The 24,264-nt window shown below is 34.0% G+C and overlaps 1 protein-coding gene and 1 pseudogene across 1 annotated transcript in view; one reads left to right on the forward strand and one right to left on the reverse strand.

Annotated features, from left to right (window-relative positions):
- The window catches only part of ANO3 (anoctamin 3), a 331,395-nt gene that overhangs the window by 47,282 nt on the left and 259,849 nt on the right, over nucleotides 1-24,264 (forward strand). The gene's annotated exons all lie outside the window — the stretch shown is intronic.
- Nucleotides 1,234-1,352, reverse strand: LOC120610914 (uncharacterized; annotated as a pseudogene).

Raw genomic sequence — 24,264 nt, forward strand, 5'->3', positions numbered from 1 at the left:
AAAATAAAAGCCCTTTTCTTTATGCATGATATTCCCAGATTATGTATTCTCTACAAGAATAGAGGCTCCGATGATTACATATAAGAATTATCTTATATTTCTTCAATTTGTAAAGAACAAAGGAAAACTGTAATAAAGCCAAAAAAAGTAAAAAGAGGAGGAAGGGGAGGAATCTAAATTCGAAAGCTGTTGCTTATGTAAGATTCACTTTTGTTTGGTAAACTAAGGTGGTCTTTTGTTCCTCAAAATGAAATTTAAAGTCCTTTTAATTTTAACTATTCTCAGAAACAGAACATTTTTCTTTACTGAATAGCCACCAGAATTTTTCATGGGCAAAGAATAATATCACTTATCACTGAATCTCAAATCAAGATCTCATGGGAAATGGATTTATTTTTATCCTGTCTTCTTCTTTGAGGTTTTTACAATTTGAAATGTAAAAGCTTCATTCCAGAGATTCTGATTCTTTATTCTCCTATATAACTAAACTAAAATTATTACATTCAAGAATTTCACATAATTATTATGTAATATTTACTCCACATTCAATTTTCCCCTATTGTCCCAATATCTTTTATAGTTGTTTATTTTTATAATCCCAGACAAGGATCATACATCACATACAGTTCATATGTTTATTTAACTTTCTTTAATCTAGAAGATTCCCCTGCTTTTTGGTGTGTGTGTGTGTGTGTGTGTGTGTGTGTGTGTGTGTGACCATTTGTTTTAAAGAGTCCAAGTCATTTCTTTTGCTGAGAATTTGCCCTATTTTTTATAAAAAAAAAATTTAATTAGAAAAAAATTTAATATTTTAGAAAGCTATAGATATAAAATATCCTGATCAGGGCATTATATTAGGAGGAATATGATGTCAACTGCTCCCACTTTCAATGATGTAAATTTTAATCACTAAGTGAAGGAGGAATCCACACGATTTCTTCATTGTAAAATTATCTTCCCCTTTTGTGAATTACAAGTAATCTATAGGATGATTCATGAAGTTTTTGTGAATATTCTCTTTTAATGTTTTACCCAGTAATTTAGCATCCTTTGGTTACTCTTGCCTGAATCAACTATTATAATAATAGTTGTTTAATGACTGTTTTTAATTTAATCATCCCTTATTTTTTAGATGTCATTCTTCTATAAAGTAGAGCTTTTCCTCTTCTCCTTCCAACTCATTTTGTTATCACCTAGGACTCAGATTTTTCCTTTTCCCCTTTTTTTTTTTTACACCTACAGCATCTGGCATTCCTAGGTGGTCTCCCATCCAAGTACTAACCAGGCCTGACTCTGCTTAGCTTCTGAAATCAGACGAGATCAGGCACATTCAGGGTAGCATGGCCGTAGATGACTTTCTACTTTTTTAAAAATTTAATACACTTTCTTTAATATACACACTGATAATAAGAATACAACTTTCACAAACTGAACACATCCCTGTAATTAGCATCTGGGTTAAGATAGAACTTTACAGTACATTGAAGCTCCCTATAATGGTTACACGCCAAGTGTAACTACTATTTAGAAATCTAACAGTATTTCCTAGGTTTTCCTGTGTTTGTACTTGAGATTAATAGAATCATGTAATATGCATGTTTTTGTATCTAACTACTTGGATCAACATAATATTTATAAGATTCACTCACATTGTTGTAGATAATTATTTATCCTTGCTTTCTGGCATTGCATCATGGACCAATATAAAAATACTTTTATGAACATTCTAGCATTCATGTCTTCTGGTGAACTTATAAACATGTTTGGTTTTTTATTGTTGTTGTTCTTAAATGGTCTATAACCCATTGCTGTCATAATTCCTTTTGATGTTCAAATTTTCCAAATTTGACCAATTGCTTCAAACAAAATTCTTTGTCCTTTAACAAGTCCAGTCAATTTTTCTGTATTCCTTTATTTTCTGAAACAATAAAATGTTCTAGGCTTCCCTTGACTTTCTCCAGATCTAGACCTAGAATCAACCATTTTCCCCAGGAGACCTGGTCTTTTTAGTGCCCTTTCAGCGGACAGTGTTAGGAAAATATATTTTAATATGAATAATTAAATTGTATTAATATTTACAATATCAACCCAATACCATATTTTACTTTTTTTTGGGGGGGGGCCTATTTTATGTTTATATCTCATATCTCTCAGTAAGACCTTTGGCTCACAAAACTATTTTTCACATTTCCTCGGCACTATAGCACATAAACTATTTCCAGAGCTACTGTACCAACAAACTAACCAGTAATATTCAGGATTTTTTTGCTCTTTTTCATTGTTGTTTATTCCAGTGTTACTTATTCCACTGAGACTGTACAGTTTCAGTATTTGAGTTAATTATTTTATTTTTTTTCTCCTCCTCTCTCCAACTTTAGCATTCTTATCTTATCAATTTAATCTGCATTTAAGATTAATCTTATCTGATTGTATTCAATTTTATGATTTTCCTTTATTCTCAATGATCAACTCTTATACTTTGCATATATGACATATTAACATGGTTAAAAATAAAAAATATACTCAGCAAAATTATATTCCCTTTACTGTCCCTTCTACCTTATTCTCTATAGGCACCCAATTTAAATTCTGACTTACTATGTTATTATGTTTATTTTTCAAAAATAAGATTTTATATAGTTATTCTTAGTTTTCCTCTATTTTATAAAACAAAAGTAGAGCAAATTGCTTTTTCTAATTAATAATATATCCTGGAAATTACTCCATACCATTTCATGAAGACTGTCTTTTCTTTTTATACCCACCGAGTAACAGTACTTCATAATTTATTGAATTATTTTCTAGAATTTTATTATTATTATTAATGCCAAATGAATAAAAACTGTACATGTATGACTGTATATTTGATATCTGTGAAGGAAGATTTCCAGAGTTAATTCCTAGAAGTAGTACTATTGAGATACCCAGTATATACTGTAGAAAGTTTTTTAAATTATACTTTTATTGCCAATTTCTACTCCAGTGGGTGGTACCATGTTGTATTCCCATCAGTAATGTAAGAGAGAGCCTGTTCATCTATGGTCTCGTAAACAGAATGTGTCAGACTTCTTGGATTTTCACCAATCTGATAAATGAAAACTGGTATCTGAGTGTAGTTTTAATATACATTTTTCTTTTTAATGAGTAAAAACTGAACATGTCATCATATTTTAGGGCCAACTGCATATTTTTTTAAGACTGTCCATGTTTATTTTTCTCTCAAATTTTTGGTATTTATTTCCTTGATTAAGAGTTCTTTATATACTAAAGTTTTACCCCATTTTTTTGTGATAAATACTGAAAATATTATTTTCTCCCAATGTTTTTTCTTTTGATTTTACTTATGATGTTATTTTTTATGTATCCAAATTTATTATAATTTCTTCTAATATATCAGGATTTTTGACTAAATTAAAAAAATCTTTTCTTTATACTGAGTTTAAAAGGTTAGTTATGTTTTTTTATAATGTACATTGTTTCATTTTTTGCTGTTAGATCTGATTTGCTTGAAGTTTATTTTTATGTATAGTGTGAGGTATTTTTATGTATAGTGCTCTTTTTTTTTTGTCCAATAGCGACCCAGTCATCCACCTATGTGTTTTAATATTTCATTTCTCCCCAGTGATTTGAATGCCATTTTTATCAATTATTTAATTTCTCTATGTACATAGTTCTATTTCTAAATTTTCTCATTTATTTCACTGAGCTATTGATGTATCTGTGTACCAGTACCAAAGAGCAATAAACTTCCTCAATTACAGTGACTATTAGAATGGTAAGCACTTTAGTTTTTGTTAGTCACTGAAACCAAGAGGCAGGACACTGGCTGTTGAAGGAAGTGGTATTTGAAGAAACCGTTGTTTCAATTCAGTTTAATTAGTACTGGAGCCTTTTTCAAGTACCGTCTCTGTTTGTGTCATCTATTTGTTTCAAAAAAAATGAGAGTATTATTGAAAAATCCAGATATTTTATTTAATTGAGAACTCCAGTTACTTTTAAGAAATAGGATTTAAAATTTATAACTTCCAAGCCGATCCGTTTCAAGTTAGCCTTCTTTCCTAGATGAGATTATTATGTATGACTCCGATATTAATTTTGATTTTTATTTTCTTAAATGAATGACAAATATAGAGAACTGAATAAAAATTATGTTAAATAGTATTTATTACAACAAAATACAAACACTTTCTTTCAACGACTCTATTCAGTTTTATCTTTTTGAAATCAATTAGTGGAACTAAACTGGATTATGTATGCTGATATTATGTACCCAGACATAATTATTCTGTTGAAAAGATGTTGAAATTGTAAAGTTTTTTTTTCTTTCTTTGTAATATTCTTTATTTTGTGGAATGTATTATTCTTTTTTATTGCTTTTTGATTTCTGTATTTCTTTTAAATGAGAATTATAAACTTAAGCAATGATAAAATACTGACCATAACTTATATTTGCATAGCTCTTCAAAATATTTTGTAATGAAGGCTGATTACCTATTTTTGACACTGCAGCATATTAGTTGCTGTATTTGAACAGGACCCACTTACTCTAGACATCCTTCAATAACACTGTATACCTACAGGGTTTTGTTTACACAGGACTTTGTGAAGACAACAAAGTATTACTTATTAAAAATTAAATGTATTCTGTGGAATGACTTGATCACATTCTACTATGTAGTTATCATAATAGATGATATGTCCATGATAACACATAGACAAGAATATAATGATATTCTGATATTAATTCTCAATCGCTACACAAAGGAACAGAAGAGATGCTTTAGCCAGCTTTGGCTAAAGGAATAAATTATGTGGTATTCTGGTCTCTACTACTTCTTGAATTATACAGTTCTTTCTATGTCTCTTCTGGTGGCCCACGGTGATTTTACTAAACTAATTCATGCTCTTTGTTTTTTAAGGACTGATCAGAAAAGGAACATAAATATTTTGAGTATTTCTATGTCCTTAAATGTATTTTATTTTATCTAATTTAATATACTGTGAGCTATTTCTGTTTATGAATTTGTACACATTTTACATTAAGTAGTCTTTTTTAATTGATTCTTATAAAAATAATTTCCCTCCAATATAAACTAAACTCTCCTGCGGGCCAAAATCAGAAATCTTAGTAGCTTAACACAGATGATGCCCTCATTTTCTTTTCATGCAAAGTCCTTACATTTCCCTTCCAAGTAGTGTCTCAGGAACCCAGGTTTATGGATCTGAGAGCTTTGTTCTCTCAACATGTGACCTCCACTCTCACTGCACCCAAAAAAGAACATAGAGAATAAACATCTGTTGTTTCCACTGACAGGAAGTGGCCCACATCATTGTGACTTGTGCTTACAGCCCACCGGCCAGAACAGTACAATTTGCCCCAACCTAACTGTACTCTAACTACAGGGGAGGTGGGGAATGTAGTCGAGAATATGGAATACTTGGTAAGCAATAACTGCCACTTGCTCTGCAAAAGCCCTGCTTATAAATGTAAGAAAGACTTTCTTTTCTATTTAGTTATTTGAAGTTTTCTTTTTTTCTTGCAGCTCTGAGGGCTTTATGTTTTCTGGTTGTTGCCTTTTTGTTCCACCAATTTGTGCTGATGAATACAGAGAAAGAGTAGAATAAACTATCTCTGGAGGACAAATTAACCATTGCATTCTGAGCTGAAGAGGCCACGATGGGCATAAATCTAGATGCCATGACATTCTCTGTGTAACACGTGTAAGGCTTCCCTAGGTCAAGATACTTCATGTATTCCTGTTTAATCTTTTCGTTTTCAATATACATATTACCGTTAAATGGTCAAAATGGTCAAACTTCCAAGGGATACTATTTTACAGCTTTCTATTGCCTGAGGCTTACATATGCTGTCAGTGAGCTGATTTTATGGAAAAACTTCTGTTGAATTTATCACTGACATCCTTCAGTGTTGAAGCAGTTTACCACCTGAAATAGAAGGCTGAGGCACTGAATTGATAATCATCAGAACTAAATTATCCTTATAGTTCTGTCACTAGCTAGTTGTTTTTTCTCTCTGGGCATGTCACCAAACTTCTTCAGGCATTAGTTTCTTAATCTGTTAAATGAAAGTGGTATTATAGGAGTCATTTTCCAACTTTTGTACACATACAACCTGTTTTTAAGATAAAATCTTAGGACCTCTACAAATAAACAGGAAAATGAAAATTTTCTAACTGAAAAGGGAGTGCAAGGAGGGGACAGGAGGCTTACCCTTGTACTCTGGGTCACAATCTGAGGCACAGCTATCCAATTTTAGATCTTCAAGTAATAGCCTTCGAAATCTATTGTATCAGAAGTTTTCAGGAATTCCTACTCCTAATGTCTATGATTTTATAATTCAAAAGGAAGAATCTTTTTTTTCTTTTCTCTATAGATCAAAGTTAATTCACTGCAAACACTAAGAAATGTATGAATTGAGTTCCCTTGCATTTTTCTAACATTTAAAAAGAAAGCAGCAAAGAGCATTATTTTAAGTGAGATAGTGCCATGTGTATTAAATACATAAAATATTCTCAAGTATTTCTTAATTATGTTTTTTTTTCCCTAGAGGAAAGGGTGTCCTAAACTTTTATATCAAAGATGTAAATGCAAAATTAGAAGAATTATTGTCTTATGTACCCTATAAAGTGTTTTCTTTTCATAAAACTAAATTTAACTTTAGCCTTGACTTCAAAAATAGACTCAGAAAATCACATTATTTAATACAAATTTTAAAATGATATACTCTTTCAGTTACTGATTCAATCTGATTCTGGAGTATAAAATATCCAAAAGCATCATGAGAAAAGTGATTCTGGAGACACCGGCAGGCTAGCAAAGCTATAGATTATTGGAATCCCAATAGAAAATTCTTTTTACTCTCCAGATGATTTTTCCTTTGATTTGTGTACTAAAAGTTCTGAGTCCTTTACACAGTAAGGCCATTAAGGACCCTGATATGTGAATTTGTGTTCATTCGTTTTCTATTATTTAAATTATCTGAGCAGTTTTCAAACTCTTTCATGTAATACGACTTCTACCACCTCTTTTAGGGAAAGTGAGTCACTGTAGTGAATAACATCAACCACTTGGTGTTCCTAATTATTAAATCTGTATTTTCTCTCTTATTTTATCCAAGGCTTTGCATACACAAACTCTTGCGGACATATGAAAACCTCCCACCCGCAAACCCCTACTTATACGTATTAGACAGATAGACACAGGCATTTATATACCCTCCATGCCTATTTTTTTTTTCCTTACCGTTCACCCAGTGAACCACAGTTTATTAAAGATAAAACTTTTGAACTTTTTGTGTTATTTCTAAGTTGGAGCAAAATTCACACGTAAGTTAGAAAGGTAGTATGCTAGTGCCCAATAAACCAGTTAAATAACCTACCTGAGAGACTCATATCACTGACCCTAATAAAAGCACATGGGCAGTGTGAAGTGAGAGCTTCTATTGTTAGAGTTTGGTTAACCAAAAGACAGATCCCACAAGACTAATGATACTGGGGACCATAGCCATCCTGTCTTGCATGGAAATGCAGGAAGCAGAGGGCTTCTGTAGCACTTCGCAGGCATCATGACCATGACCATGACCATGTTTCATGGCACTGTCTGGTAGATGCCATTGCTGTAGCCCATAGCACTTCTCTGCACACACCAGTCAGATGGCTGCACCAATGCTTTACAGCTCCAGAAGAATATACTAAAACATATAAAAATAAGAGGGTAACTTATCGGATACATTTTTGAAAATTTGTAATGAGAGAATGCTTTAGTTTGACGACCTTAAGAAACCACTGAATCAAATGCTTTTTTCTTTGCAGATGAAATTATGAAATAATGACAGTCCTATCTAAGACCTAATAGCTAATCAACAGTAAAAATGGGATCTGAGGCTAGAAAACCCCATTGCTAATCCATTATGCCACCCCACCTTGTGTTTGTAAAGTTTGAAGTCAAATCTCAATGAGTTTGTGCCAATCCCTGCCTTATCTGGGCTTCAAGGTCAAGGCCTCTGAGACAAACTGCTCATTTGCTTGTCCTATCTGTTCTACTAGACATTGAATAGATCATATAGGGGCCAGAATGGCAGTTTGGGAAAATACAAGAAGGTATGCTCAACATTGACATGCAGTGCTAACCAATCCATCTGCATTCTGCAATTTCATTTTAGAAGGAATTGCCAACACCTGGAGTGTGCTTTATGCTATGGATTTGGCCATTTGGAAATAAATTTGACATGCCAGGCTTTTGACCTTCACAAGGCTGGAGTGTTTCCTTTCAAGGCTATGATTTATGAGTGCTTGTAGAATTCTCTGGAAAGATATTATCAGTTTATATCATGCACTAAAGTAAAGGTCATAGCTGCTCCTATTCAGTCAATTTTGGGGGATAGAGGGCCTAAATATTTTAAGATGTAGTAGATTGCTATACCTCCTATCTAACTAGAATGACCTTGAATGGAGACAAGATAAATGAACATACAAAAGGATAAAATCAGAGCTGGAGAAATAAACTATCTGGGCCAGAAAATCTATTTTTAAAATGACTAAATTACAACAAACGAAATTACAATCTGTCTGTATTTTTCAAAACCATTACCAATATTGCTGTTATTTTAGGAATTTATTGCTTAGAACATAGAGAAAAAAATGCATTTTGTAAACATTCAGTTCTTTCTCAAGCTTGAGATTAGTCTTACTGGTGGCTGGCAATACTCGGGTTTCTGTTTAATGTTATTCATTTTGTTATGCTCTTTTAAATGCCTCTCTACCCTTTAATGATTTGAAACAATAAATATTTTAACATAGAATGAGTCTTTATAATAAACTTATACCAAACAAATATTAATAAAATTTAATAAAGAATCATCAGTATAAATAGTAGGGTTTCTATATCTAGTTGAATAATATACGGTTAAAAATTCCGTAGAGTTCAGAATGTGTCACTAAATATTTAGAAGGAAGATGTGTTTCAGGCATTCCTGCACAGCACTTTCAAAGTGTTTTACCTCATTTAGTACTTAGCACAAACCATTTGAGTTTAGCATCAATATTCTAATTTTATAGATGAAGAAATCAATTCATCAAGGTTAAAGAAGTTGCCCAAATTTAGTGATAGATCCGGAATTCAAGACCACAGGAAAGCGCACACTGTATTCAGTCCTTCAGGCTGTTTCTCTGTAATCATGTGTTCAGCCATGTTATTTATTACCCTCCATGGGGACATGATCTGACACCTAGGTTAGAGTTTTGCATCTCTTTCTGTATACCTCAAAGAGATTAATTAGGAAAGCTGCTGAGGTTTTTGTGAGACAATTAGAGTAATCTTTGAATCATATCTTCAGGCAACAAAAGTATTTTGTCCTTCTAATTTCATTTTGTATCCTTCTGTCTGACATTCTTTCTCAGTTACTATAGAGATAGCATGGTATCATTAGGGGCAGGGAGAGAGGAAATAGGCTATAAGTTTAGATCGGATCCCAGCACTACCATTTCTAGCAGTGGTATGTGATAGGCTACTCCAACGCCAATAGGTACTTTTTGGACCATTTTGATAATTAAATATGCACTGTGTGTGGAATTTTGCTGGTGCATGTTAATCATGTTCCCTTTATTGCTTTATATTAGATATAATAGTTATGTACTTTGGGTTTACCATACATTTTCAGACAGTATCATCTTTAATTTACTTTGAATCTTATTAGCAGGAATCAGAACTCCTGAGAGGAAGTTTAAGTTACCAGTGAGATAGAAAAGATGCGAGGGGATTTTGGTGTCTTGTTTACATCAAACATTTGCAAACTGTACAGAAATTTCTCCTGAGAAAATCATTCTTGAATCCTGATATTTAACCTTTATTCTTATTTGTTTATATCTTCCTTTTTGAGATTTTAAAAATTTCCGTTTTTTTTTAAGTACCATCTGAAAGTTATAAATGTGATGACAAATTATGTTATAAATGGTTTTATTCTAATTTCATGGATTAGACCAGCTATGTTTGGCTAACAGAATAGCACTTTTCAGTGGGACTTCCAGAATGTGGGCAGGAAGAGGTGTCTCCTAAAAGCTGCAAAATGAGATACCTTCTTTACTTGGCTTGGCCTACAGGCCAAGTTCAATCCTTAAGAGTCTGGAATCCAGTTATCACACAGGGTGGTAAACTTCAAAATATCACCAGATAACCCAGGAGATAAAGTTATGCAAGTAACAAAAAGATCCCCTTGATGGAAGTATGAGTCAGAAGTAGGATATTTTTAGGGCTTTAAGTTCCAAGCTCAAGTGATTTAAGGTGAGGTTTTTCTCATATGTACCTTCATTGGGAATGGGAAGATTTTATTATATGTGTTGAGGATTGGTGAACACAACAAAGTAAGAGTCATGAGGTTGTGATCAATAAATTATTGTCAATAAGGGAGATGTTTGCCAAGGTTAGAAGATTAGTGACTCAAGTGATAAGTAAGAACTTCCTAGAGTTAACAGGGAAGTTATTTATTAGTTCACAGATTTATCTTTCATAGGCATAGGTTTCCTGGAACAAACAAGTCATAATGATATAGGTTCACTACAGTTATATCAAAGTCATAGTGACAAAATACTCTCCACTCTCAGCAAAATCACTCCAGATGCCACAGGGGGCCCAGCATACTCAAAACACTGTTGTAGTACCCCAGAGACTTGACTAGAGAAGGCCAGTCACATACTGTAGACTTTGGTAATTTCACAGTAGGCCTCTGGAATGATTTTCATATAGCTGGGTAACAAGTTATAAGAGGAAAATTAGAAAAGTGACAAATGGAAGAGATGAATGAGAGGATACAGACTATTAGAAAGCATGAGAATCTATTAAGTCTGGAGACAGATGGTTGGGTACTATTTCCTGCACTCTGTAAATTTATAATAGTTTGGAGGGAAGGTAAAAGAACTGACCTTTTTAAATCCAAGCAAATCTCTTAGCCTTTTAAAATTATGTAGTTTGAACTGTATCATGTACTAAAACTTAGTCTCAAAGAGGTTATGTTGGGTTTGAGACTTAAATCTGGATGTTCCTACTCTTAATTGTTTAATGGATGAATAAAACACCACTGAATACAAGAGAATCATCCAAGTGCTTTGGATATTGCCCTCCTCTGACTTTCAAAATTATTCTAAAATTATAAAGATTATAAATTTAAAAAAAATTAAAATTTACTTCTTTGCTTACATTTATGATCTTATTTGTCTTCTAGACATATCATAGAAACATGAAAAAAAGCTTGAATTTTTTGGTTATTTATAGATGCATTCTTTGAATTCACCACTTACTAACTATACAAGTTTGATCGAGTTACCTTACGCTCACAGGCTTTATTACTTATTGTATAAAAATATACCTGTTACTCCTGTCAGTTTCTTAATCCATTAAATAGAAATGAGAACAACTTATGTAGTTATTGAATGAGTAACAGGAGATAATGTATGTGAAAGCAACTAACACTTTCCCTGTTACAAAATAGACATTCATGTATTTTATTTCTTCTTCTCAGCTTTTTCTCAGCTTCCACAGTTTTGCAGGGTATAGCTAAAACAGGCGTGTGTCACTTATTTTTATCCCATGCCAGCATGCTAGCTAAATAAGTCATCTCAACTGAAGAGATTTTTCCCTGAAGGGGACATTTGACACAGTCTACAGTTATTTTTGGTTGTTAGAATAGGAGAGGTGGATGCTACTGGTACCTAATAAGTAGAAGCCAGAGATGCTGTTAAACATCCTACAATGCACAGGACAGCTACCTACAACAAAATTTAACCAGCTCAAAATGTCAATAGTGTAGATCAAAATTGCCCAATGTTATTGATTAGGTGTATATTTTATTGAAAAGAGATTTAGAATTGAAAGAATAATCAAAATCGAGATCATCATTAATATCGATAACATTTATTGACAATTGTATGCTAAATATCTAGGCAGCTACATACATATATGTATGCATATATACATATATTCATATATATGCACATATATGTGTGTGTGTGTGTGTGTGTGTGTGTGTGTGTGTATAGTTGTATACCTTTCAATGGAGTTGGTTATTGTATACCCATTTTTATAGGGGACTTGATCATGTAATGTAACCTGACCCAAGAACATGCACTTAAAGACTGATGAAGACATAAATTTAATCAGGTGTTTTTAACTCCAAAAACCTATGCTTTAAATCACTAAGCAATAGTATCTCCCAGTGGTTAAATCCTGACCCTGCTAACTTTATGATTTGGGTCTTTGACTAAGAATTTAATCTTCTTGAGTTATAGTTTCTATTATATAAAAAAAGAGAAAATAAATAGTAATTTTGTATTTCCATCTATGGTATAGAGTCACTGAGAGCATCAAAGGTATGAAATCAATGAAAATTTGAAAGTAATGTAAAATGCAAGCTACTATACTTACTGATTGGCAGATTCATCTCATCACTGAGTATACTTGGGGAATTTCAGCTCTGTGTTGCTGGAAGAATATTCTGTAGGTAGCTCCTTTCAGAAAGAGAGATAAATGAAAATAAAAATTCTGTTCTATTGAAACCTAACTCCTGTTTGAATTAATGACATTTCTGATAAATCAATAACAATAGAGGGACAGCACATACTTCTAAAAATTCAGTATTTTCTCCAAAAAGTTCAACCTGTTGTATATACTAATAGGATGATAAAACTGAAATAGTTGATAATTGAGAAAAAGTTGGTAGCCTGTTCACATAACTTTAGCCACACATCTTTCTTTCATGTTTTCTGTGAAAAATAAATCCAAGATTTATCAACAAAGACTGAGACTCTACTCACGGAGACAAATATGTGTGTTTTCAAAAAATAATTACCCATTTCTGTGAAGATTTCAGATTATATTAATACCACAATATGTTCAAATAAAATTTCCTTACTAATGTTACATTTTACAGAGTAAAAATTGATATATTCTGTTTTTTATAAGAGTAAGTATATATTAACTAAGCATTTATGATGTTTCTCTTAATTAATATCTCTATGGTGTAAAACTTTTTTCTTTGTATGGATCAGAACAATTAACTTTCAGAAAGATGCTTCACTTAACATTACTATTGATCAAAAATGTAATATAGTGATAGTCACTACACAGTTACTAAGCAATTGTTAAATATCCGTAAACCATTTAACACATATTTATGAAATATCTGCTCTGTGGTCATCACTGTGCAACTATGTGCAAGGATACTTGGGAATATAACAGGTTCACTTTCTTTAAATAAAATTGAAATAAATGATTCAATAGTCTTTTAGATTTCTTTCAGGAAACTCAGAGTCAAGCTTCAAGCTGGGTTATAGCCACTCTGTAGGTCTTTAAAAAGTCCTCATATTTGAGTTATTTACTGAGTCATAACTGCCCCTTTTCTCTTTAATCTATCTTGTCATAGTACTTATTCTCTGTTAGACTCTTGCATTTCACTCTTACTCCATGGGGACATTTATAATCTGATAGGATTCCATGCCTATTAATTCTAAGTCTTACAGTAGTATTCAGAGAGAAGATTAAAACTAGATTCATATTAAACAACTCAGCGTATAATCAATGAATATTCGTTAAATCAATGTCCAAAGAAAGATCAAAAACTTCGATATTCCACTTGTAAGGTGACTCAGATTATTTATAGCATGAGATAATGGTGTCAACAAATTAAATATGAATATGTAGAAACATTATTTCAGTGAGTACCCTCTGCACATTGCAGCTATCTTCACAACATCCGTCCCACTGCTCCTTCATAGTGACAACTTAACAGAGTCTAGGCTACAATAACTTCAAGGTGAACCTTGACTGATGAAAAATTGGACCTTGATTTTTCATTCTTGCCACAACGAAAGATTCAGGTAGCCCAGGCCTAAGGACAATAAATGGCATTCCTCTGGCCAAGAGACTTTGGTTCTGGAATAATATAATCAGTGCAAAGCCTAGAATTTTATATGGCCCTGGAGTGATAGAAACATATTCTCTTCTGCTTCACTGAACAGAGAAATAGACAGAGTTAGTTGTGTGTTTATATCTCTCTTATATGTATGTATATATCTGTATATATAAAAACACAAACAGAAAGGGAGATAGTTGGAAAGAGTGATAAGTACTCGACAATATTCAGTCATTAAAGAAGGATAACAGAATGATAATATAACTCTTCAGTTTACAAACCACTTTTACATGGATATTATCTAATCTCCATGGAACACCTATGAGATATAAGTATTATCCTATTTGACAGATTAAGACAGTGAGATCTCAAAAAGGTTTTTGTGTTTTATCCCATGCCATAAATAGTACATCATTTAAGTATTGCCCACCACAATTTAGCAGACAATAACTGAATAGAAACTCTGGAAAGAAAGAGCCCAACATATAAATAGTCAGAGAAGCAGAATGACACTTTAGATGGGGAACAATAAAAACAACCAGAAACTAGAGAGAAGATATCCTGGAGCTGAACCAAAATCTGATTCCAGAGTCTCTTAATTTACTCACTCAGGCACTGCCTCTGTTAACCTCAAAAATAAATACCCCCAAACCAAGGAAGTAAGGATCAGACATAACCCGAGATAAAATCCACGCAACGGTTTATGGGCTTTGTGTGTCCATATTTCCTGGCTTTACATCGCTCTAATGCACAAAACGCACAGATTTTACTTGGTGATTTTCACTTTTGTTAATTCTGCAGGCCCTTGGTAGAGCCTCCTTTTGGTGAGTGGATTTACAATGCTGGGAAGACTCTGAAGTATCTCAGGAGGAAATCATTAAGGCACAAAAACCCAAGAAGAGGATGTGCCTTTCCAGAAAATTAGCTTTGAATAGAATAATATATCAACAACTAATCTTACAGATCACATAATTTATCAGTAGCCCCTCTAAGATTTTCTCTGTGCCAGAAGAGAACTATTCATAGAGAACAAACATGAACAAAATAAGATTCCGAGGAGTTTGAAATATCTTTTAAAGAAAATGTCAAACTAGAACTGTCAGTTTGTTTTTCAACAGGTCACTATGGGATGGCTTTTCATTATTTTTATTTATTTTCCTTAAAAAGAAAACATTTTTACATGACTTCATTGCTGATCTATATACGTATTATGTTGCACAGGTATCTAAATATCAGCCTTGCATCTTTCCCTTTTCTGGCTTTCCCTCCATCAAGATGTTCCTTACAGTTCTCAAATCAACCACACCCTGAGAAACTTTCTGACCATGACAAGAAGCATATTGAGAGAGACTCAAAAATATTTTGACTCAGTTTCAAAATTATTTTCTTAATGCTTGGAATAACACCCTATTTTCCTTGCCTTTCCTTGTTCCTCTCTTGGATATCTTCCTTCTTATATGTTCCATCTTGCACTGCGATGACAGCCCTCTCTGATTACTTGACCTACGACTCACCATGCTAACTCCAAACAACTCATTTTATTCCACAACCAACAGCTACCAAGGCACCATCAAGACAACATGTCTCGTCTTAGATGGTCCTTAAGCTTTACTTTATCAGACACTCAATAGAAACCTTGGCATTTTGAAGGTAGAAGAGTGGATTCATTTCTAGAAAATTAAGAGTAATGCCTTAGCTTCATAAAGGGAGTTGAGAGCATTTTATCAAGTAAGTTTTGCATATAGTTATATCCTGTAACTTTTAGATTAGGATTCAACAGATGTTTATAGATCTTGGAATAATGTATGTTATCTGTTCTTCCTTATAAAGCTGACCAGAAACACAGGCTGCAAAAGAATGTTTAATGGCATGAGGTCTTTAAAATTGTGTAACTTTGAATCAAATGTTCAAGTCTAAGGTCGGACAACATTGTTCATGATGGCAGGTGCTACAAATCTACAGAGTGCTGTAAATGAGAAAGACAGCCGGTCAAGGCCAGTGCTTGCCTGAGACAAAAGAATACGGGAATTTAGCCCACAAGACTCTTCATGACATGGCCTATTTACATCATCTAAAACTACAAGAATGTTTTTCTTTATTAATTCCAAACTTATTACAGTTCTGTGAAAATGCTGCATTTTCCCACACTCCTATTTTTATGCATGTTCTGATTGAAGCAATTTCCCACTCTCTCAACACCCTTCTTCAGCCAGCTAAATTTCATTTAAACGAAAATCAAGTGGCACATTTGACTTCTGTCTAGTTACTCTTCCTCTGAGGACCAATAATCCACTGTGCTTATTTTTATCAGCCTTTAAGAGCATGTATTAAAATTGATGTTGTATGTTCAGCTTCTATTATGCTGTGAGCACTATGGGACCACAGGGGTTGATATTTTATTACGTTTGCTTCCTTGAGTACTTGAAATATAGTAAGTACTCAATGAATGCTTACTGAATAAATAAGTAACTGAATGAATGAGGTTTTTGAACGCTTTGCCTTTATTTCCATCTGCAGTGTGATTTTCTTTTATCTTATTACCCATCTTCTTCATTCCAACACCAAGCTTTTTTTCAGCTAGTCCCTCCTAACCCTCTGCTTTCTCCATTGTTACCTCTTTGTCCCCTGCCCCACATTAACCAATCTCTCTTGCCATTGAAGCTTCTGCAGGTGCTGGTCGCACACTAAACAGCAGAAGGGAAGAAACCCGGGAATTCACCCCCCACTTTCTCTGCATAGGCTGCACTCTTTTGTCAGTTCAGTTCCTACCTGACAAGCGTGTCCCAGTTTCAGATTCCACTAGGACACCCCATACCTTGATTTCCAGTAAGACTCTCTCTTCCTGTTGTCATTCTTTTCCAAGAGTATTATTTCCTTCCTGATGTTATTGATTTTGGGGCGTTTTACCACCTCTGGTTTAGCTCCTCTGCTTTTCCACAGCCTGAGAATTTAGTTTACTGACTTAAATTTCCTTTATTTTTTAATTCTTAGGATAGTTTATTTTTTTGTTTTGTTGGGCCTTGACTAATAAAGTCAATTGAGAGATATGGGAAGAAAGTGGCTAAAATTTTGGGGGGGTATATTTTTGAATTACAGTGAAAATCTCATGTTTTCTGAATGACTGCAGTGACTATGTAATTCATTCACATCATATTGATTTCAGTGGTTACTGGACACTGTAGAAACTGAAAAAAATAGCAAAAGCAAATGAAAGTAACACATGGACACAGGATTATCATTTTATAATAACTAATGTAACTTCTTACTCTGCCAAAGATCTAAATTCAGCCAGAATATGTATTACACTTTGTTCCATATTAAATTATTCACCTACATTAAAAAGGTTGATATTAAATACTATTGGTTCTGTTCTGTGAAATGTCAGATAATATATTTTCTTCAACTACACCGAGTGGGGAGGTCATGTGGGCTGAGGTGGTAAAAATAGATTTCCTGGAAGATTCCGCAAGTTATTCAAAGAAAAAATTTACAACCCAGTAGATTTTGTAATATTCCCAAGAAATAAAACTAGAACATTTAGCCCTGACAACCAGGAGCCCAGCTTATTTGGTCATTTAAATAAAATGAATCCAATAATTATGAAGCTTTATCAAGTATCCTTTTATGGAAAAGGTAGCAATAATACTCTCAAACCATGTGCCTAGGTAAAAATTTGGCACCATATAATCCTTGAAAGAAATCCATAGAAACACACAAATGACAGAGCAAAGACAACATACCAAGACCCAGGAGAAAATGTGCCAACTGCTCTAGTTCCATTTTTATGATACAAAATGAAAGGAGAAACTTTATTTTGTTTATTTTCCTACTTTTTGCATGAGAATCTACCTTTATACCAATAGAGGAGAGACATTTGTAATATTATTCATTGTATTAGTTCTGCTAGGGCTGCCATGACAAAGTGGCACAGACTGGTGGCTTAAACAAGAATATATTTTCTCACAGTTCTATAGGCTACAAATCTAAGATTAAGATATCAGGAGGGTTTATTTCTTCTTAGTATTTCTCTCCTTGGGTTGTAGGTAGCTATCTTTTCTCTGTGTCTAAAGATGATTTTCCCTTTGTATGCATCTGTGTCCTAATCTTCTCTTCATGTAAGGACAGTGATCATACTGTATTAGAGCCCACCCTAATTACCTCATTTTAAATGATTACCTCTTAAAACACTCTATCTCCAAATGTAGTCACATTCTGAGATATTAGGGGTAAGGACTTTCACCTGTGAATATTGGGGGACACAATTCAGCCTATAACACAGAGTAATTGAATTTCTCTTTTGGAGATAATATATATCGGACTTGGTAGTTTTGTTACTAAGGATGAAATAAAGGAGAAGGGAATAGGAGACAATCAAAAAAAGAAGATAAAGTAGAATTGCTTCTCACTGTTATACTCAAGTATGTAGTAATGTGACATCCTTTTCCACATTTGTGTCATTTTCTGTCAATAATCATTTCTTCATTTCTTACACAGTTAATTCCTAGGCATCCTTCAAGAATTAACTTTAGCACTTCCCCTGTAAGAAACCTTCGATCTTCGGTGATCTTCCTTTGTGCTGCTTTAGCACCTGGGTGTTTGTCATCACTGATAAGGTTATCATCTTGTACAATAATCATATGTTCATTAACTTAGGATGGTGCTACGTCCTGATAAATCCATTGTAAGTTGAAAATACTATTGTGTGTTGAAAATGCATTTCATACGCCTAAGCTATTAAACACCATAGCTTAGCTCACCCTACCTTAAACATGCTCAGAATGCTTACATTAGCTAACAGTTGGTCTGCCGCTGCCCAGCATCATGAGAGAGTATCATACCACATATTGTTATCCCAGGAAAAGATCAAAATTCAAAATTTGAAGTGCAGTTTCTACTGAATATATATTGCTTTCACACCATCGTAAAGTTGAACCATTGGTAAGTTGAGGACTGTCTCTACCTCTATTTCCTCCATTAAACTGAGAGCTTGAGAGGTAGGACCAGTCGTTTCATCTCTCCGTCATCAGTGCTTGGCTTGGCACCAAGTAGGTCCTACATTAACATCATTCCTCGACCCAACAAATATTATTCAGCATTCTCTCTGTGGCAGACATAGAGGACACAATGATGAGACGAAATCAGACACTCTCTATCCTACTGACACAGTTTGACGAGAGAATTTCAGAATGATAAATACCGTACACATTCCCACCATTAGCAACACCGCTATCCCTAATCAGGAAAAATGTATCTTTTATATTTTCTTCTCTAGACAACATAGAATTTTATGAGGAACACTATATACTTTAGGCAGAGATTTTCTTCCATTCTTAGTAATCTTCTATAGCACAAGTAATAGTGGTCTAAGATTTGAATTTTGTATTAAGTCAAATACTGTGAAATGTAGGGCCATTTGTCAAAGCTCAGGTGGGCAGAAATTCACATGGGGCAACTTTTCTCTTGAGTATGATGCATGACATTATAAATCCCAAAACCCAGAGGTGAAATGGTTAAAATTCAAAGGATGGCAGTGATGAATGAAATAAATGTCAAGTAAACCTTTACTTCTACCTGAGTAGCCTACTTCACAAGCTACATAATGGAAGGGGATATCCTGATAGTGTCAGCCATCTTTACTAGAATCCTTCTGGAGAAGAAAGAAGGTATTTCAAAAGACACTCTTTGCCTGTCCTCTCTGGGATAAAATTTATGATCCCATACAATTTTATAACTGCATGTTTACACTTGGATTCATCAAATTTCCTCTATGAATTATTTAGGAGGACTTTTTTAGTTTACCTCTGTAAAAAAAAAAAAATTGCTTAGCTTTAGAAATGAGGTGCTTCTAAATTTACTCATAACCAGCACTCGATTACTCTGAAATCTTTCCCCTCTCTCATTCATCACTTAGATGAGTGAGATTTTAGATGGTTTAGATTTTAAATGTTTAGTAATTAGAATTTATTTATTAATTTATTTTAACACTATTACTGGCACTTATTATGCCAGACAGTACATATAATTCCTACTCTAAAGGAGCTTGAATGCAAGCAACTAAATGTTAGTTCAAATAACAAATGTTAATATTTCTAAGTAGTGGATATTTAGTGATAAGTATTTTAAAAAGGCTCTCATGAATAAAGTCCAAGTTGAGCATGTATAAGAACCACCTTCCTTTACACACACCTAAATCTGCAATGGTTCAAACTAAATTTACTTGGGATTTTTTTCATCATTCTCCAAAGCCACCAAAGCTTTTTCTTTCAGAGCATGTATGAAGAATAGTTAAAGTGACACTCTAAAATCCTAAATGCTTTATGTTACCTAAAATATTATGCCAGAAATTCATCACTAATTATTTATATTATATGGCAATTATTTAATTCCATACAAAATTCAGATATCCTTGTATTTTTATATGGATATAAAACAAACATCTTAAAATATTATTTTTCTACTTTATCGGTTTTCTTTATTTCATCTTTGGTTCACCAGGTAATTTCATAAAATTCCTTTGCTCATGTTTTAGAAATGACTTAAAAACATCACCATCAGCTAAATGTATACATTTACTGGGTAATTACAATCGTTTCTATAATATTTTCCTCTTCTTTTGAAAGTAAGGACCAGAAATCTCTTTTCAAATCTAGCAGCAGATAAATCATTCTAAAGAGATAAATAGTATCAATGTCCAGTCTCTGGCGGTTTCAATATTTACAGAGTGGAGGTGACATTATCTACCTATGTGACTGTTGTAAGTGTTATATGAAATAATGTTGTCAAAGCCCCAAGGACGATGCCTTGCATGTAACCAAAATAGTCACCCACATATTTGTTCCTTCCAGAGACTTCTGGCATAACATTCTTCTAAAGGCAGAAAGGCTGCTTATGAGATGTCAAAGGCCCTTTTCACCTGAAAAATTGCATCTACTGGAGTGTTAAGCCACACGCGTCAGTCTTGACATATTTGTATAATACTGCTTATTAGCTTTTAAAATTATCATCTAAATTAAGAGGAGATTACTAGAACTAATGATTCTGTTTGCTTCCTCTGTTGGCTGCCAAGCAGTTACAGATCTCCTCGTTCCAGATCAGTGCAACCAAGTCCTGAGCTGCATTGTGCTAAGCAGGTTCCCTTCCAAAATGATTCCACTGACAGCATTCTTTCTCCATAGTCCCACTCACCATGATAGAGGCATGATGAACCTGGAAGAGACTAAGAACAAGCCACTGCTGGAAAGTGATGCTGACACAGCTAAAATGATGGTCTGGTCAAAGTACCTCAAAAGGAAACTTACTCCCCTTAAGTAAAATTTTCCCCACAATTCACAGGCTCAGAACCTCAGGAGAGGTTCCCTCAACTCTTAAAGACCCATTTATTAAGTAGTCTGTATCCTGGCCAAAAATCTATGTGTACCTCTCAAGCCTAACCATAAGCAATTATAAAAGCTTTATTCGGTAAGCCTCACAAAGCATGCTGCCCTCTTCACACAGGATTTGGTGCACAACCAATGTATTGCAGTCATTGAGGGGAGTGGCACTAAAGGACTTAGCTTCCCTACCCTCCAAGCTGTCCATGCTCTTCCTTGTAGTCCGCATTTCTAGAATAGGCACCTCCATTTGGAGGCCTCTTAATCAAGAGACTTAGGCATATGCCTTTCTTGGGCACTGCCAAAGTCTCTTAGGGGTTTGAGAGAGGGGGACTTTGAAAATCCTTTTTCTCCTCTCTGGCTCAGTACCCAGGAGTTGTCTACTCCTAGCCTTGTCCTATCTTCCTTCTCCTCTCCCTTCTGGGGCTCACTCAGTAGCGAAGTAACCCCCTATATCTGTGCTGATCCAGCTGATCCTAGACCAGTACTATTCAGTGGGGAAACATGGAGTGGGGGAAGCCAGTGTTCTTTGCAGTTTAGCCTTCCTTATACTATCAGTAAATGACTGAAGGCTTGAATGTTGCTTTCATTTTGGCTTGTTGTCATAACTGGTTATACCAGTACCCAGCAACTCAGCTTTCCAGCTCCCAACAGTCGTCATCCATGTCCACACTGCATGGAGCAACCAGGTGTCATCCAGAGCAGACAGGGAATCTGGAGTCAGATAACTGGATTAAAATTCATGTTCTTTCACATTTTAGTGTTGACAGTTGTTACGGGCTGAACCATGACCCCCCTCCTAAATTCGTCTATTGAATTTCTTATCCTAGTGCTTCAGAATGTGACCTTATTTGGAAATAAATTATTTATAAAGGTAATTAAGTTAAACTGAGATCATTAGGGTGGGCCTTGCTCCAGTATGACTATTGTCCTTGTAAGAAGAGGAGATTAGGGCACAAACACAGCAAAGACCATCTGAAGACACAGGGAGAAGACGGCCATTGACAAGCCAAGAAAAGAGGCCTCAGAAGAAAACAACCCTAGTCACATCTTAATTTTGGGTGTGTAGCCTCCAGAAAGTAAATTTCTGTTGTTTAAGTCACCCAGTCTGTGGCTATGGCAGCTCTAGAAATATAATACAAGAGTGATCATGTTACTTTTTTTGGCCATAATTTTCTTCTATGTAGTTCAGGGATAAAATAATGATTGAGTCTTAGCACCATTAAAAAAAAAAAATGATGACAATCCAAGAAAAGAGTATTGCAAATAACCAAGAAATATCAGCTTTTATTTATATGTTTCAAGCTTTGAAATATATCACCTGCATCTCCTCCATGATTACCTTCCCTATTCTAGGACCTCTCCCCTAGTGTTCTACATATATTGGAAGATTAATCTTTGATTAGATTACTTGCCTACATCAAGTGATTTAATGACTCCTAATTTCTGAGAACATATTTAAACTTCTTGACCTGGGTCTAAAAGCAGTCTCCTAAAATGGCCCCATTTTATCTTTCCAATTGTTTCATCAAGTATTAGCCAGCCCAAATTTTCTACTTCAGTTACTAAGATATACTCTACCAGAACCTATGGTATTTTAGCATATGGGCTTTGTACATTCATTCTGTGCTTAAAATCTTCTCCCTCTTTTTTTATTCTCAAGCCTCTTCATTCTTTAGTGCTTAAGTCGAGGAAGCATTTTCTTAACATTCTCATTCCTAACAATCTATAAGACAAGGAATAGGAGTTAGGAAATGAAATCATTTTAAAGATGTATCACAAACTCATTTATTCATCAAACAATTATTGGGAATTCTCTATTTGCCAAGAATTGAGCTAGATTTGGATATAAGAAATGAGAAAAATATAGACCTGTCTTCCAAAGATTTATAATTAGTGGGAGAGTCAACTACATTACATGGTGCTAAATATCATGCTTAATATACAAAAAGGATGCTTATATAAATAGAAGGATGGATATATGCAAATAAAAGAAGGTCAGAACAGACTTTTAGGAAGAGAGAGCATTTGGTCTGAATTATAAAAAATCTGTAAGCATAAGCTAGGAAAGAAAGAATGTTTCTGGAAAAGAGAGAAGCCTGTTCAGGGAACTGCTAAGTAATTCAACACAACTGGAGTGTGTGAAGGGAGCAGCAGGAAGTGGGAGGAAGGAAAACCTTAGAAATGAGGGAGAGACATTCCTATGAGTAGATAAGCCGGCCTAAGGTCACCATGTGGCGTTTTTTCCTACTTCCTGTCTAGTCTGGAGCAGATACATCTTTTGGGCGGTATATCCGCATCTGCTGGCAAATGGCTGGCAGTTACAGCGTCTCAGTATAGGGCATATTACTTATTTTCTATGTCTAAAAATCCTCAATTGGAGGAAAATCACAACTAAATGGATATTCTTGAAGATTCAAGAATTTCAATTACATAAGAGAAAATATGATTTGGTGAATATTATTTGGGACAACAAATTACTATAATGCTTACTATTTTTTTCCCCCCTTAAGCTCTTTCTACTGAGTTTTTATCACTTTAAATTGTCATGTCATCCTTTATTTGACTTCTTGTATAATTAATAATTTAGAGGTATAATGTTACCACTTGAAGAAAGAAGTTTAGCAGATCTTTATAAGCATTAAAAACTTAAAAGATTACTTTTAAAGCCATTTTGATACTTTACTGTACAATTTTATGTTGTTTCCTTCTGAGATTATTTAAAGTAATTTTTTTTTGTTGTTTACCCTAAGACAGTAATTTATGCAGCTGACAATTTTTGGGCAGTTCTTAAATGTTAATATGCTTCCAACATTCTAGATAAGTAAGAAAGAGTAAATTGCAATGTTAAGTATTGAGCATATGCTCTGTCCTGAGTACTTACAACTTTATCTAGTTAAATCCTCATAAATCTCTAAAAGATATTTTTTTATATATTTTATACAGGAAGAAACTAACTGTAAGAGATGTCAA

This window comes from Pteropus medius, unplaced genomic scaffold (assembly GCF_902729225.1).
Source record: "Pteropus medius unplaced genomic scaffold, Ma_sr-lr_union100, whole genome shotgun sequence".
Taxonomy (NCBI): domain Eukaryota; kingdom Metazoa; phylum Chordata; class Mammalia; order Chiroptera; family Pteropodidae; genus Pteropus; species Pteropus medius.